The 14,467-nt window shown below is 47.4% G+C and overlaps 1 protein-coding gene across 1 annotated transcript in view; it reads left to right on the forward strand.

The window, feature by feature from the left end:
* The window catches only part of SLIT3 (slit guidance ligand 3), a 572,899-nt gene that overhangs the window by 253,372 nt on the left and 305,060 nt on the right, over positions 1–14,467 (forward strand). The gene's annotated exons all lie outside the window — the stretch shown is intronic.

Genomic DNA, 14,467 nt, shown 5'->3' on the forward strand with positions numbered 1-14,467 from the left:
TTTGTTTTCCAGTCACAGTATCCAGAGCAGCTCATTGCACGAAATACGGGCTTATGCACCAAAATCATATGCAGGAAGGAAGAAGAAATCACCAGAGGCAAGAATTATTAACATCGAAGTATCTGACCTTCTTTCTGTTCCTCATAGGCACACACGCAGACCTACTCTGTGCTCTAGCTATTGTTTTGTAGCCTAACTTTTACTTGTAGTATAGAGGGGGCACCTGTGTGGGTCAGTGACTGTTGTTCTGCAGTAATGTGTGCATGGTAATCCTGGGGAATGTCCATTGTATGTTGTCTCGTCATTCTCTTAATCCCCAGTTGACGGACTTGGGTGGTCCCTGATATTTTCTTGTTGCTACAAAGATGCAGCAAATATTTCTATACTTACAACTTGATGCTTGTCTTTCAGTCCCTGTTCTTGACCCAACTTCTTGGAAACTTCACACCCACAACATTTGGTCAGATGGCAGTACTCCTAGAAGTGGCAAAGCACATTCTTGACTTATTTTGGGATGCCTTGGAGATTTATGTATTTCAGTTTTAATGTCAAAATTAGGCTGCGGCCTCTGCCTTAGAACAGAAGGGAGTCACACATGCTCACTTCTGATTCAGCTCATCAGAATAGTCTCGTCTCCTCCCGGTTCGCACACTCTCCCAGGGAGGCGCCACTCCAGGAGTTCAGAGTCATTTCCATAAATTCCCTGACTATGAAATTGCTATGGACAGCTAGTAAGCCTGGGGTCAAAGGTTAATGAACGCCAGCAAGGGCCTGGGGAGAAGAGGCAGGCTGGTGGTTTGGGGGATGGAGGAAAGCCACTCTCCTCTTTAGCTCATGGACTCAAGCGTATCCTGGGGAGTCACAGATGGCTACAGCTCGGCTAGGAGCATGCCAGGTATACAGGTGGAACTGGGGGAGCGTCCAGGCTGGTTATGATGGATAATACAAAGCATAGGCCCCAGGATCCCTACTTATTATTTTCCATCAGCCAAATGAAGGCAATTTTTAGGTGTAGATTAGTTTTTTTTTTTTTTTTTTTTTTTTTTTGATAGCTGTCACCATGGTGATGGAATTGGAAATTCTTTTTCTGACAACATTGCTGTTGAACCATTTGTTTAATTATTTGCATACTGTGACTCTAGGAGGTCCCTGAGCTGTGTGCTTCTCCCTCTGTCAAGAAAAGAGTTGATCCCGGTCCCCTCTGGGATTTCTCACGACAGAGCTGCCCAGGTTCCCTATATGCCTGGTCTCCACCAGGTCTGGAATGAGGCTCCTGAAGTTCCCACAGTCCACCCCACAAGAGAAACTCATGAGAGACTGAGACCAAAGAAAAGAAAGAGTACAAAGAATTCACCATCTGTTCAGGGAAATGGTTTTGAGCTTCTCTCCCTTTTCTCTGGACCCAATTGATTTGGTCTCTTATACATCACATCTCCAAAATCCCCCACAGGATGGAGATGTTGGAAAGAGGCTTTCAGTAAATATGACCTTCTGGAAGGAGCCAGGAACTCAGGAGTCCATGTTGCTTTGTGTTATGGCTATTATGTGATGGGAGGAATCACTTCTGAATTCGCCCCTCCCACCTCCTTTTCTTTTTCAGTACTTAGGATGGAACACAGGACCTTGCTCATGTGTGAAGCCAGCACTCTACCACTGGGCCACAGTCACATCCCCAGCCCTCTGTTCCCTCTGTTTTTTTTTTTTTTTTTTCTGGTACCAGGGACTGAACCCAGGGGCACTTAACCCACTGAGCTACATCCCCAATGCTTTCTAATATTTTCTTTAGAGAGAGGGTCTTGCTGAGTTGCATAGGGTCTTGCTAAATTGCTGAGGCTGTCTTTGAACTCAAGATCCTCCTGCCTCAGCCTCCCAAACTGCTGGGATTATAGGTGTGCACCACGGCCCCAGGCCTCTCTTCCCTCTTTTGAGTAATAGTTTCTTTAAGATTATAGATAGAGTCAAGATAATTTTTTTAAAAGTTCCTCTCTTAACTCTGCAACTAATTCCTGAACCACATCCAGAAGAATTCCTTCCAAGCATCCCTCTCTGATTCTGGTCCAACTTAATAGCAAAAGAGAATAGACTGCTTCCTGAAACTGCCAACACTTTACCCTGACCCACACTTCCATCCAGACCTCAAAATAACGCAGGGTGTTTGATGGGTACTAACTTAGTTTTAGAAATCATTTTCTGAGTTGGGAGGCTTGGACGTGCCTGGAGACGTGGAATCGCAGGCCTTCTCTGATCCTGCAGCCCTGTGCGGATTCCAAACACCTGGTAGGAGCTGCGTTGAGGGAGACCAGGTCTCATCTCCAAGTACTCTGACTCGCTCTCCCCATCACTCTGCTACTCTTCTTTAAAGACAAGCAAGAGGTTGGTTGAGTCTGGTTGTTCTCAGTTTGCTTCTGGAGGATGTGGTGCCTGCGACAGCTTGGGCAAGGCACAGAGCCCAGGCTGTTTGTGTCACACTCTGTTCCTGCCGACAAACACTGCTGCTCGCCTCCCTGTCCAAATCTGATAGCGCGTCTGTTCTCCCAGTCCTGCACTGTTGCTCTGGAAACCAAGGAGGCAGCAGGCTCTGGAAGAGGACCATGGCCACATCAACCCCGAACATCTCACAGCTGTTTGGCAACTTCAGGCAAGAAAAAGTACGTCCACTCTCACTGCCGGGTGAGAGGCCGGTGGCAGACAGCACTCTCTCCAGTGGAATTGTTCGCTCCTGATGGTAGAGGATTTGTATGTGCCCACAGCTAAGGTGGGCGCTGCACAGCACATTAGATGGAGACTCAAATCTCAGCTAAATCCAGCTCCATGGCTCACTAGATTAGTCACGTGTGGTGCTCAGGAGTAAGAGCAGTTACCATGTTCCTTCCAGATCCCGCTCCACTTCCTCCTGGATAGACTGGTCATCCTGACATCTCCCCGTTGCTAAACCCCTGTGCCATGTTCCCATTTGTGCTAATGCTGGGGCTACTTTCCTGACTCAGAGACTTTCCAGCTGGGTGGCTGTGTGTTCTTCACCTTTCTGATCCTCCTATTGGCTATTCATGAAAGAAGAGCTCTTGTTCTTGTACCTACCTCAAAGTTTGTTTTAGAGGATAACTAAAATAGCATCCACGAGGGCCATAGCTCAGGACACCCCCCACGACCTGCTGGCACAGTCTCCAACTGTAGGACGCAGATGTTTCTACTGGGAAGAGAAAACAGTTCTTGCCCTTCCCCCTTGACCCAATCCCTCAGCCTCCTCCAAAAAGGCATCTGACCTTGTTACCAGCTCACCCTCCTGAGAACTGGACAGTTAGAACACCCTCATTCACCCCACCCCAGACAGACACCTCTGCTTGCACCACACAATTAGGCCCTTCATCTCATGGGGGTAGAGCTGGCAGGAGAATTTAGGTCAAATAAGGAGGCAGGGTGAGGAGCAGAGAAGAATGAAGGTAACTGAGGGTGAGAAGGATGGAGAATAGGGGGTAGAAATGAGGGGAAGAGGAGAGACAAGAGGGCCGCCCTGTGAGCCTAGGGGTCTTCTAGGTTCAGAGAAGCCTGGGAAAGCTTTCTGTAGGCCCCTTCTCAGTGTCCACAGCTCCATCCCAGAAGCCTAGACCTGTCCCTAACGCTGATGACAAGGGCACAGCCATTCTTCTTTAAAGGGAAATTGCAGCCCTCCTTTCTTTGAATAGAGCCCTAAAGGAACATAAGCCATTTTTTACCAACCAACTACTTTTCATAGCAATGAAAGAAACGAGCCCCTGTACCCACCCATGCGATGGAGCTCTCTCCCTGCACACCAGCACTTGGGGCTCCAGAGCAGCTTGCCCCAAAGCCCCAGAGACTCAGGTCTTCAGTGGGCGTCCACACCATTCACCAGAAAAATGGCGTCCCATGATGAAGTGTGGCTGGTGTGACAATAAAGTACTTGAATAATACGAGATTGTGCGGGGACACACAGAAAGCAAGCATGCTTGGGTAGAGGAAGCCAGAGCTCTCTTTTCCTTGAGCACCTTCATAAACACATGGAACTTGCACTAGAGTGGGCCACCCTAGAAGCACAAACAGGACAGGCACATGCTGGAGAGTTCTGCCACCTCTCCACACCCAGAGTTTCTTCTAAAAGATCGGAGGACCTGAAGCCTCTTCCCACATGAGCCAGTGACCCAAGCCCATTATATCCAATAAGACGATTGTAGATGGAAGAAATAAGGATTGCATTTCATTGGGTTTTCATCCTTTCATTGTTTTCAGCAACAGAATCATTTCCATACAAGGTACACATAAGAAAGATATAGTGGGTATAAATTCAGTCTGCAAGAATCAGTACCTAAGAAAAGTCACTTTGTTCATCAAAACTTCTCCCTCATGTCCACTTTCCATAAAAACTAAATCACAGGCACTTCCAGGTCCCTCTGCCTCCTTCTCAGGACTGTGTCCAAGCCTCAGGGTGCTTAAGAGGTGCCCAGAATAAGGGAGGAGCAATGGGCATCTAGTTCACGGTTCCCGATTCACAGCATCTAGTTTGCGGTTTGCCTGGGTCTGCAATGGGACAGGCCTTCTCACTGAGTGAGCTTCTTGCCCATGATTTGAGGGCACAATCAATCTTCTTACTTCCTTGCTTCTCAGAGGTGCCAGGAAACTCTAGAAAGCTGTTTGTTGTTCAAGCCAGGCCCTGACTCCATCTCCCTCCAGTGGAGAGAACTGAGATCCTGAGGTGCTTTGCTGCCTCAGTTGACTCCTCCTGGGAGATGGACACGGTTGGACATAGCTCAAATCCAGTTTCTGTCATTTCTCTGAGTCTGACTCATCCTTGGGCTTAGTACAGGGAGGTCAAGGAAAGGGTCTCTTCTCAGGTGTCCATTGTGTCTCAGGTTCCTTTACTCCCCCATTAATATTTTCCCCAAATGGAAAAATCTTGGGAATGATGGGGTCTTCTAATTCTGATGAATCCAGCGTAGGGTCTAGAACAGCACTGGCCAATAGAACTTTCTGCACCAGTGGACATGGTCCCTGGGTCACTTTCCCTCATGGTAACCCAGCCCATATGTCTGGTGTGATCAAGATGCTGGGAAATGTTTCATTTTAATTCACCTAAACTAAAAAAGTAACATGCCCCAGAGGCTGCCTTGTTGGGCAATACAGATCCGGGGTTTTGAAAGTGAAAAACCAAGAATTAGTGTCTTTGTTCTCTATGCTGAGCTAGGATTACATCCCTGAGGCAATAATGGAATACATCCTGGGTGCCTGTCTTGGAGGGGGCATCTTGAACATATCAGTTGTTACTTTGAACCAGTACCCACCATAAGGACACAGAAAGTGCCTTATGCTTGCCAGTTGAACCAGTGAGCAGCCCAGAACCCACCCATTCTGTTGCCTCTTCCATGAACTTTGCAAAAGCTACTGAGGTACCTCTGAAGAATCACAGGTATCCTGGGACTTCTTTGGAAACTACTGAACTAGTTGTACCTAGAAACCAGTCTGGTTCTGACATGCTAAGATGCAGACTTCTGTTGGTGAGGAAATATGGTTTCAGAGGTGTGTCCCCTGGCCAAACTACGCACACTGCTGCAGGGCAACTTCGAGGTGGGTCTGTCCAGAACTCCTTCTCCTCTACTTCATCATCTTCCCTGGAGTTCTAACCCTGACGCTAGACTTTTACATCTCCCCTGAAAATAATTATTTCCTGGAGGAGGCCATTCACCTCCTGTTCTAGCCATGTGTGTGGCAGTGAAGCCCCTTAGCAAGGGGGAGGACAAATATTCTGCTGGCCTTGATAGGATGTGAGTAGTGTCCTCCGGAAAAAATAGTTTCCATAACCACTACCCTCTCTGGGTCTTCTCCATCCTCCTCTTTCTCCTGTACTAAAGCCACAGCCCCTGCATTCCTGGTTGCTGCTTTTGGAGATGCTAAGAGAGTTCTGAATAAGGAAAAGACCTCACTCCTAACTCTAACTTCTTGCCTGAGGGAGGAGCCTCTTGTTGAAGTTAAATTAATTCAGGCTGCTGTAACAAATGAATATAATAGAATCCATGACTCAAAGTGAGGCTTATTTCTCTCTCATATATAGATCAAAATGGCTTTCCTGATGGGCGCGTGGTTTACCTCCAAGTTAACAAGTAAAAGATCAAACTCCCTTTCCCAATAATGATTAAGAGCTCTGCCACCTTTGCAGGAGGCCCCAAGGTTCAAGGCTGGGCCTGTCTGCAGCCCAGAGAACAGTTGAGGGAGGTTTTACAGGCCAGGGTAGACTTTCGTAATTTCCTCTCACATCTTCTTGGTTGGAAAACAGCTACATAATCATGCCTTATCCCAAAGGAGGCTGGGAAATGTAGTCCAAAGACGGAACCAGGAAGAGGACATGACTTTGTAGAACAGTTAGCCAGACTCTACCACCCTTCCAAACCAACATTTGGCAGACATTTTCTATAAGAGTAAAGATAGTAAAATAAATATTTTAAGCTTTGCAGGACACACCGTCTCTGTCTCAATCACTCCCCTCTACTACTATACTAGCAATATAGCCATAAACAGTATGTTAACAAAATTTCAGGACTGTGACAATAAAACTTTATTACAAAAGCAGACAGTGGCCTGATTTAGTAGGCTCTGTTCCAGCCCAGGTAAGACACTTAGTTCCAAGAAAAACACAGAACAAGAATATTTCTGACTATTTGCATAGAACTGAAAAGAGAATGTTTTCTTCTCTGGTGCTGAAGTTAGTGAAAGAAAATGGGGTAAGGGACCATACAAGGAGCTAGGGAGCACATTTAATTTATCCTTTATAGAAGAAAAACGTTTTCAGCTATGCTTCCAAGGAAAGGAACAATAGCTACAAGAAGGACATTTATGAAACATGTAGATTTGGGGATTCTACCCTCAGTACCTTTGGATCAGGGCCCAGGAATCTGCATTATCCACTTAAATCTTGCTTAGCTAGATTTAAGCAAGTGGTAATGGTAGTGAGTATCTGTTTGCTAAACACAGCTAGGACAAGAGTATTCCTGGTTCCTGTCAGTGTGCCTAGCCATGAGGCTGTGGAGTACATAGGAAATAAGACACAGTGTGCACAGAGCCATGAAGTAGGTAAGCCAACTTTTCTTTCTCTTCCCAGGAAGCTATTAAAAGTCTCAGGGGTAGGAGCAATCTTATGGGTATTTTTTTTTTTTTTCAACAGAAACTAACTCTGCACTCTTTGAGTAGTGAATTGTGTTGTGGCCTCACTCACAACTAGTGTGAATCAATGTTAGAGAGTTAAAACAGCAAACCAAGCTTGTCCCAGCAGGTACTTGGGCTTCTTTCAGTCATTCCAACACCTACTTCCCTCCTCCGAGAAATGTTGACACCAGGTCTGAGAAGGGACAGAGTTTGTGCCAGCAAGAGAGATTCACAGTCCTGTGGAATGAGTTGACACAGCTGGAAATTCTGATTCCCAGCGCTACATCACCTTGCCTCCCCTCCCCAGGAGTCAGCTAACAGTTCCCCCTTTGCAGTCTGGAACATTCAGCCCTGTCCACCAGGTCCCTTCGTGTTGCCCAGCAACCCTGCCTGAGAGGAGGCCAGTTGGCCAAGGAGGGAGGGAATGGCTCGCTGCCAATGCGGGGTGCTGAGGGCACCCCATCAGGGAGAGTCAAACACACTCTGAGTGACCTTGACAAAGTCCCTGCAGGGGTGCCTGGGTAAGGCAGTCCCATATGCCAGCCCATGTGTTTGTGATCCAAAGATGAAGTAGAAACAGAAGGAAAGAGAAATCCACTTCAAGACCCCTGCTTGCTCCTAGAAATAGCCAATCTCCTCTGTCAGAATTGGGGTGATATTTTGAAATTCCCTGAGCAAGGAGATTGTAAAGCCCTGAAGAGTGAAGACCAATCAATAAGCTTGTTTCCACAGTTCACCACCCTGCTCAGATAAGCTGGAGCGGAGGACCTGACCTAAAGCTTCCTTCTGCTGGGAGGCTGAGTCCTGTGCTCAGGGCGGTTTCTGGGCATGGAAAGTGCCCCACCAGAACAGACCTGTGCCCTTCTCAAGTGCATCTCTGTGCTGAGGCATTGCAGCACCCTCTTCCCCACCTCTGCCCGTGGAAAGGAACTGTGAGAGCTGAACCTTCTGTGCAGCTCCGTGGCTGGGCAGTGCCCAGGGTGGTGCTTGGCAGCGGAGCAACTCGTCTCCCTGCAAACGGCAGCTTTGGTTTTATTTTAGTGTTGTTTCTAGAAGCCCTCTGTGCATTCGGAAAGATGTATACAGTCAGCAAACCAGAGCTGAAAGGGGCTTGGCCAGGCTTGGGCTCACTCCCGGATGCAGATGGAGGCTGCTTAGTGACTAGTGACTTCAGTGATCTAACAATCATGTAAGCCTGTTAGAAATGTGGATTATGGTCACCCTCTCTCCCAGAGGTTCTGACTTGGTAGTCAGGTGGGACCTGAGAACTTGCATTTCCATAAGCTTCCAGCTGCTTCTGATGCAGACAGTATAAATGATGCATGTAACTCCAGAGCCGCAGTGTGAATAGGAAGCACACAGGATTCCAGGGGGCAGGGGGAGATGGGTTTTGTTTTGAAATTGCTTCTTGAAGATTTATGGGTATAGCCATAACCTCAAGCTGCAGTGGAATCCAGCAGTCTTAGCCTGTGTTCAAAAAGCACTTTCTTTGTCTGACTGAAATTTTCCTCCTGCAAAAGCCCATTTCCCTTTCTTTGAGAATCAGTAGCTCAGGATGACTTCCTTGACTCTTCTTCATAAAAGCAAACAAACAAAATAAAACTTCAGAGATGCCTGAATGCATTCTGTAGACTTTTATTTTTTCTTGTAGACAAAATTACCTTACTGCTACACTTGGAGACAGACTTCCTCCCAGGTCCACTTATTCATGTCGCTCTTGCTGTCTTTCCCCGGTTCTCACTGTGGCACACACCACTAGGGCCATCCATTCCTGGAGTACACTGGTCCTGTTGCCACACAGAGGAGCAAGGGACATGTCTCCCATGACCTTAGGCACCTCTGCAGATGGTCTGTGATTTGTCTCGCTCTTTCTAACCCCGCTGCAAGTGATGGCTGGCACAGGTGCTATGCATTTTCCCCAAACTGACAAGGTGGCTATTTCCTTGCCTGAAATGCTTCCTTTGGTGAGAGCAGACAGCACCTCAGACCTGTGTCTTTCCTTCCCAATTCCATGCTATTCATTGCTTTGGCTACACCCCCAGTGCTGAATGTCAGCTGAGTCATTTGGGAGGAACAGAAGGAAGGGAATGTTCTGGGAAAGTCCAGAAGAGGGGTTGGATGAGAAGGTCAAGTTTCTGGAATCACAGATAATAGACCAAACAGCTTGATCTACCTACCTCAGAGTAACAACTGTAGAGTCTCTAACTAAGGTCAACCTGTCTGAGCCATAAATCTGCCTGACAGCTCTCCAGGGAAAGATGATTCAAACCACAGATCCACAATGACTTTTAAAAGTAGACAAGTCACACAGAAGGAGCAAGTCACACAGAAGAAGCTAAGTTCACTTGAATTATGATTATTTTGTAATGCTGGGGATGGAACCCAAGATTTCACACCACTGGGCAAGTCCTCTACCACAGAGCTTCACCCCCAGCCTTATTTGAATATTTAAAGAGTTGCCATCAAGACTTCTTGGGTTCTGCAGTGGTAATTCACATCACAAGACACAGCATAGTGTGGAGCTTAGAGGATGGGGCTGGAGTCAAACCCCACACTAGATTTATGACCTTGGACCAATCAACTACCACTCTCTAGGCTTTAAAGTAGCGCTGGGCAGAAAAATGATACACAAATAAATAATATTCACTAAGCATTATGTTCTTAATATTGTATTAAGTGCTTTGCATGATTTTTAACTGAGAAAAAAAAATTACAACTTAGTGAGGCACTAAGCAACTTAGCAAGACCCTGTCTCTAAATAAAGTAGAGAAAGGGTTGGGGATGTGGCTCACCCCTGGGTTCAATCTTGGTACAAAAAAAGAAAAAAATCACACCAAGCCTATGAGGTATGTACTTTGATGTGTTCCATTTCACAGATGAAGGAACTGGAGCACAGAGAAGGCAGAATGTGTGTGACCGTTACCAGGCCCACAACACTGCTAACATCAATCACTTGTTTTTTGGTAAGGATTAAATGAGATATGTCTATGAGAAATTTAGTATAGTGCTCAGTTATAAGTGCAGGTCATATATATATATATATATATATATATATGTAATGGGCAGGCCTATCCCAAGTGGAGTGACTTCTCAATTCATAGGAACAGACACAATGAAGAATGATGGTTTTTCAATTACCAGTTTTGCTCAGCTTGCACATCATATTCCCTCTCCTAAAAAGATTTTCTAGATCCATAATATCTACTCCCCCAGTAATCAACCTGGTACCTTAGGTGCTAGCCATTCCACCTATTAGCTTCTTCTTGGCTTCTGTAGCAAAGTGGTGCATGTGTGCCTCCATATTAACCCCCGTCTTAGCACAGGGGCTATACTTATTGCTGTTCCCCAGGGCTTGACCAGGATACCCCTGCTTGCTGACTTCCTGGCTTTTCTTATTCAGCACTCAACGGGAGACTTGGGGATTTGTCTTTAGAGCTTCATAAGGAGGGATAACTGTGGGATATGGGCTACCCCACACCCTGAGGACGCTTCCTGGCAGCAGTCTTCCCTGGTCTGAAGCAGCCTCTCTGGTCCTTGTGAGGCCAACAAAGGAGACTTGGCAAAGAAAGAGGATGGAAGCAAGGCAGAGGGGAGGCAGAGAGAGCAGGGGAGAGGATGCAAGGAAGGAGGGTTGTTTTTTTCATGGAAATATCGAATCTTGAAATGTTAAGATCCTTGGGGAGTATTGTTACCAATGTCTTCATTGTATCGATAGGTTAGAAAGTTCCAGAGAAATTTGTTGGACTAAGTGACAAAGCCCTGCGTTAGGTTTTCCTTTGGGGCCAGCAGAGCAGGAGCTTTCCTCCGGCTGCGCCTGAACCCATGCACACCGGCACACACTCTGGTTTGTGAAACTCCATTGCCAACTGACCCCAGGAACTCTGAATTCCAGCCTCCCTGGGCAGAGGCACTGCAGCCATGCACAGGCACCTGCAGGAGCTCCTGCAGGATGCAGGCCCAGGAAGATGGCCCTGAACCTGCCCTCCAGGAATTTTTGTGTCCTGACCATAAAAACAGCTCCAGCAGTTGGGGGTGGGGGTGGGGACAGTAGTTCTGCTGACAGGGATGGGCCAGGCCTGCTCTTGCTTTGTTTATTCCTAAAAACAGAAACCTCACTGGGCCAAATGCGTCTACTCCTAGATGCTCTGCTCTCTCGCTCAGTCAGTTGCTTTGTAATTCCTCCCTGTGTGGATGGGGGCAGGGAGCAAGGCAGCTCATTCACCACCGGGTTTTCTTCTCGCTCCCTGGGGAACTTATAGTCCTCACAACCTTGGAGGCTGCCTCTTCATGCACCTGCAGGCAGGGTCCCCACCCTCTCTGCCCTGCTGCTTTTCCTTCCCTCAGCTCTGTGGATGGACAACACTATGTTGCAGGTCAGAGGAGCAAAGGAAAGCCTGAAGGTCTGTCCAGGTCGCTGCTTCCTATTCATTCTGACTGTCACCTCTTAGTCCAGAGGAGATTCAGTCAAAGGAAGGCTTGGACTCTTGCCATTGCTTTTCCTCTTTGATTCCTGCCCCACCCCCACCACCACCATCAACCAAGGGTTTCTTGACTGTCATCAAATTTATACTGACTTTCCACTCCATGAACCTTGGTCCAGGCTCTGGCCAATTTTGGTTCATAAAATTTGCTGGATCTAGCAGGAGAGAGCGCGCACACAAGCAAGCAGGAAGAAAATGAATATATATGTACATTATATAATGGAGGTAAAAACGTCAGATGAAGTTATTATCTTCTGGAGTCACCCAGTCCTTGCATATCATGTCATAAAGACATGGCCACTCCACGAATGTGCCATAAAGCCTGGATATCAAGAAGAAAAGCGTGACTGTGTCCCTTCCATCCTCTCTCCTTCCCCTTCCTCCCGCTTCCTTCCCTCTTTCCCTGCCTGCCCTCCCTTCTCCCTGCCTGCCTTCCTGGGCAGAAAGCTCTCTGTCACCGAAGCCCCGCTAGCGGGCAGCTGTTCGTGTGGCGTTCTATGAATCTTTCCTTCTTTTCCCTCACTGACGGGATGTGCTAGCTGTCACAGGCCCAGGCTACAGCTCCAATAACACGGAGCCACTCTCCTCTGCGACCTGGAGGTCCAGGAGGCAGCCAGCAGAAGCACGTAACAAACACGCACAGGAGATGCTTTGAGATAGCAGCGCGAGGAAACGAAAGGGGTGAGCCGTGGGGAAAAGCCAGGTCGCTGTAGGAATCCAGGAAGGGCTTTCCGAGGGCTGATCACTCGGGCAGAGTCCTGAACAAAGGAAAGGCAGCCTTACTCAAAATGAATCTGTCCATCGAGGAACCGCCTGGGGCCCTGGCTGCCCTGGCCGCCTATTAGTGGAGTTGGATTCCGGGTGAGTCTTTGCCTCGGAATGGGCCTAAGAGGCAGGGGTCGAGCAGCTGCTGAGAGTGCAGTAACCCAATCGTGGCCACAAGTCAGCCTTCAATAAGGATCCAGGTGACCCTTTGAAAACCGAAACCTGTGGAGGGCTCCCTGGGAGCACAAGAGTCTCAGGTTTCAGTTTTAATTATGAACCAAAGAGGTGTCCCTGCCTGGATCCCATTTTACCAAAATCTTGGAGGCAGGATGTGCTTACCTCACGCAGGCCCCAACTGCCTGGAGTCAGTGCCGAGCATGGAGCTTCAGTTGGACAGGCCCGGAAGTGGTCAGATGGAAGCAGACACCCCAGATGGTTAGTGTGCCAGTGGGCGACCAAGTGTGTGGCGGGCTGGGCCTGGTCCAGGGGTCACGGAGTTCACATCTGTGGGCTGCAGCTCCAATTATGACATCACAGAAGCATGGGACACCTTTCAAGGCCAGGAGCCTTTCGAGGCAGGTCTTTCCCTCATTCCCGCATTATCTGACCAAAGCTCTGTCACACGTAACATAGAGCCATACAATGAGCATGTGGACAGTATCAACAGAGGACCCTCTTCTAACAGCTCACATTTTTGATACTGTGCGCTAGACACTTGCGTAAGCTGTTGGCGTGCATTATTTCCTTAATTCAGCAGTTTGTTCAATGGGTAATATAGGTTGAATGTCCCTTATATGAAGTGTTTGGGTCTATAAGTGTTTCAGATTTGAAATTTGTTCAAATTTTGGAGCATTTGCATATCCACAATGAGATATCTTAAGGACAAGATCCAGGTCTAAACCCAAAATTCATTCTTGTTCCATAGGTACTGTCTACACATAGCCAGAAGGTAATTTTGAACAATATTTTTAGTGCACCTGTTTTGACTGTGACCTATCACATAGCATCAGATGTGGAATTTTCTTCTTGTAGCTTTCATGTGGGTGGTCAAAATGGCTCAGGTATTGGGGTAGTTAAGAGTTCAGATTTTCAGATTAGGGATGCTAAGCCAGTATTATTATCACCACTTATGGAAACAGAGATTTAGAAAAGTCTGGTTAGCAGGCAATGGCCAGGAGTCACCCCAGGTCTAGTGTCAGTCTGTGTCCCTTGCAACTGGGCTTCATGCTCCTAACCTGCCATGTTAAGACAAGTAAAAGAGGATCCTACACTGCTGAGGATATGACCCAGTGATTTCTAAAGTCATTAGATATAGGCAACTTTCTAGGGTCAGCCGTTATTGGCAGTTTCGTGGAGGAATGCATGGTAGGCATGGGGGTGAGATGCAGCAAGAGGGAGAGATGGGTGGAGAGTGATTCCCCAGCCTGGGTCTCTTTTTACTTGACTCCAGGAAATACTACCAAGCCCCTTGGTGAAGTCACAATGTTCAGCACAGCCTCCTCATTTACAACTCCCTGGACCTGGGCCGGAGAAAGGATCTTGGAATCCTGGTGCTGATCTTAGCGCTGCCGACATTTCATCCAGTTCAGGGGAGCCAGGCTTGAGGGATGAGCCCCTCACTCTGAGTAGGACCCTCCAGCCCAGACAAAGCAGCCGAGAATCCTGATACCAGCCCGAGGTCAGCCCCTTCTCCCTAGAGATACCATCCTTCCCAGGACAGGCCTGAGGTTGGTGGCCTCCAGTCAATGAGGTCCTGGCAGGAAGTACTCAAGACACATAATCAACAGAGCTTCCTGTCATTTGGCTTCAGGATCACTGCAAAATGAAGTCCTCTTGGTGATCCTCAGAATCCTGCCTCATTTCCACTGAGCAGATGCCTTCTTGCACACAATGGACAGGGCTGCCTTCTGCCAGCAGTGAGGAGTTCTTCTACTGAGTGTCCGACACTCACTAGATGATAAATAACATTTATAACATATCAAGGTATTAAAAATACAAAATGACAATAAAACTGGTTTCTATCTTCCAACACCTAGTTTTAAAAAAAGGAAAGATATTACTCTGTCTTTGAA

The sequence above is a fragment of the Sciurus vulgaris genome (genome assembly GCF_902686455.1).
Source record: "Sciurus vulgaris genome assembly, chromosome: 6".
NCBI classification, from domain to species: domain Eukaryota; kingdom Metazoa; phylum Chordata; class Mammalia; order Rodentia; family Sciuridae; genus Sciurus; species Sciurus vulgaris.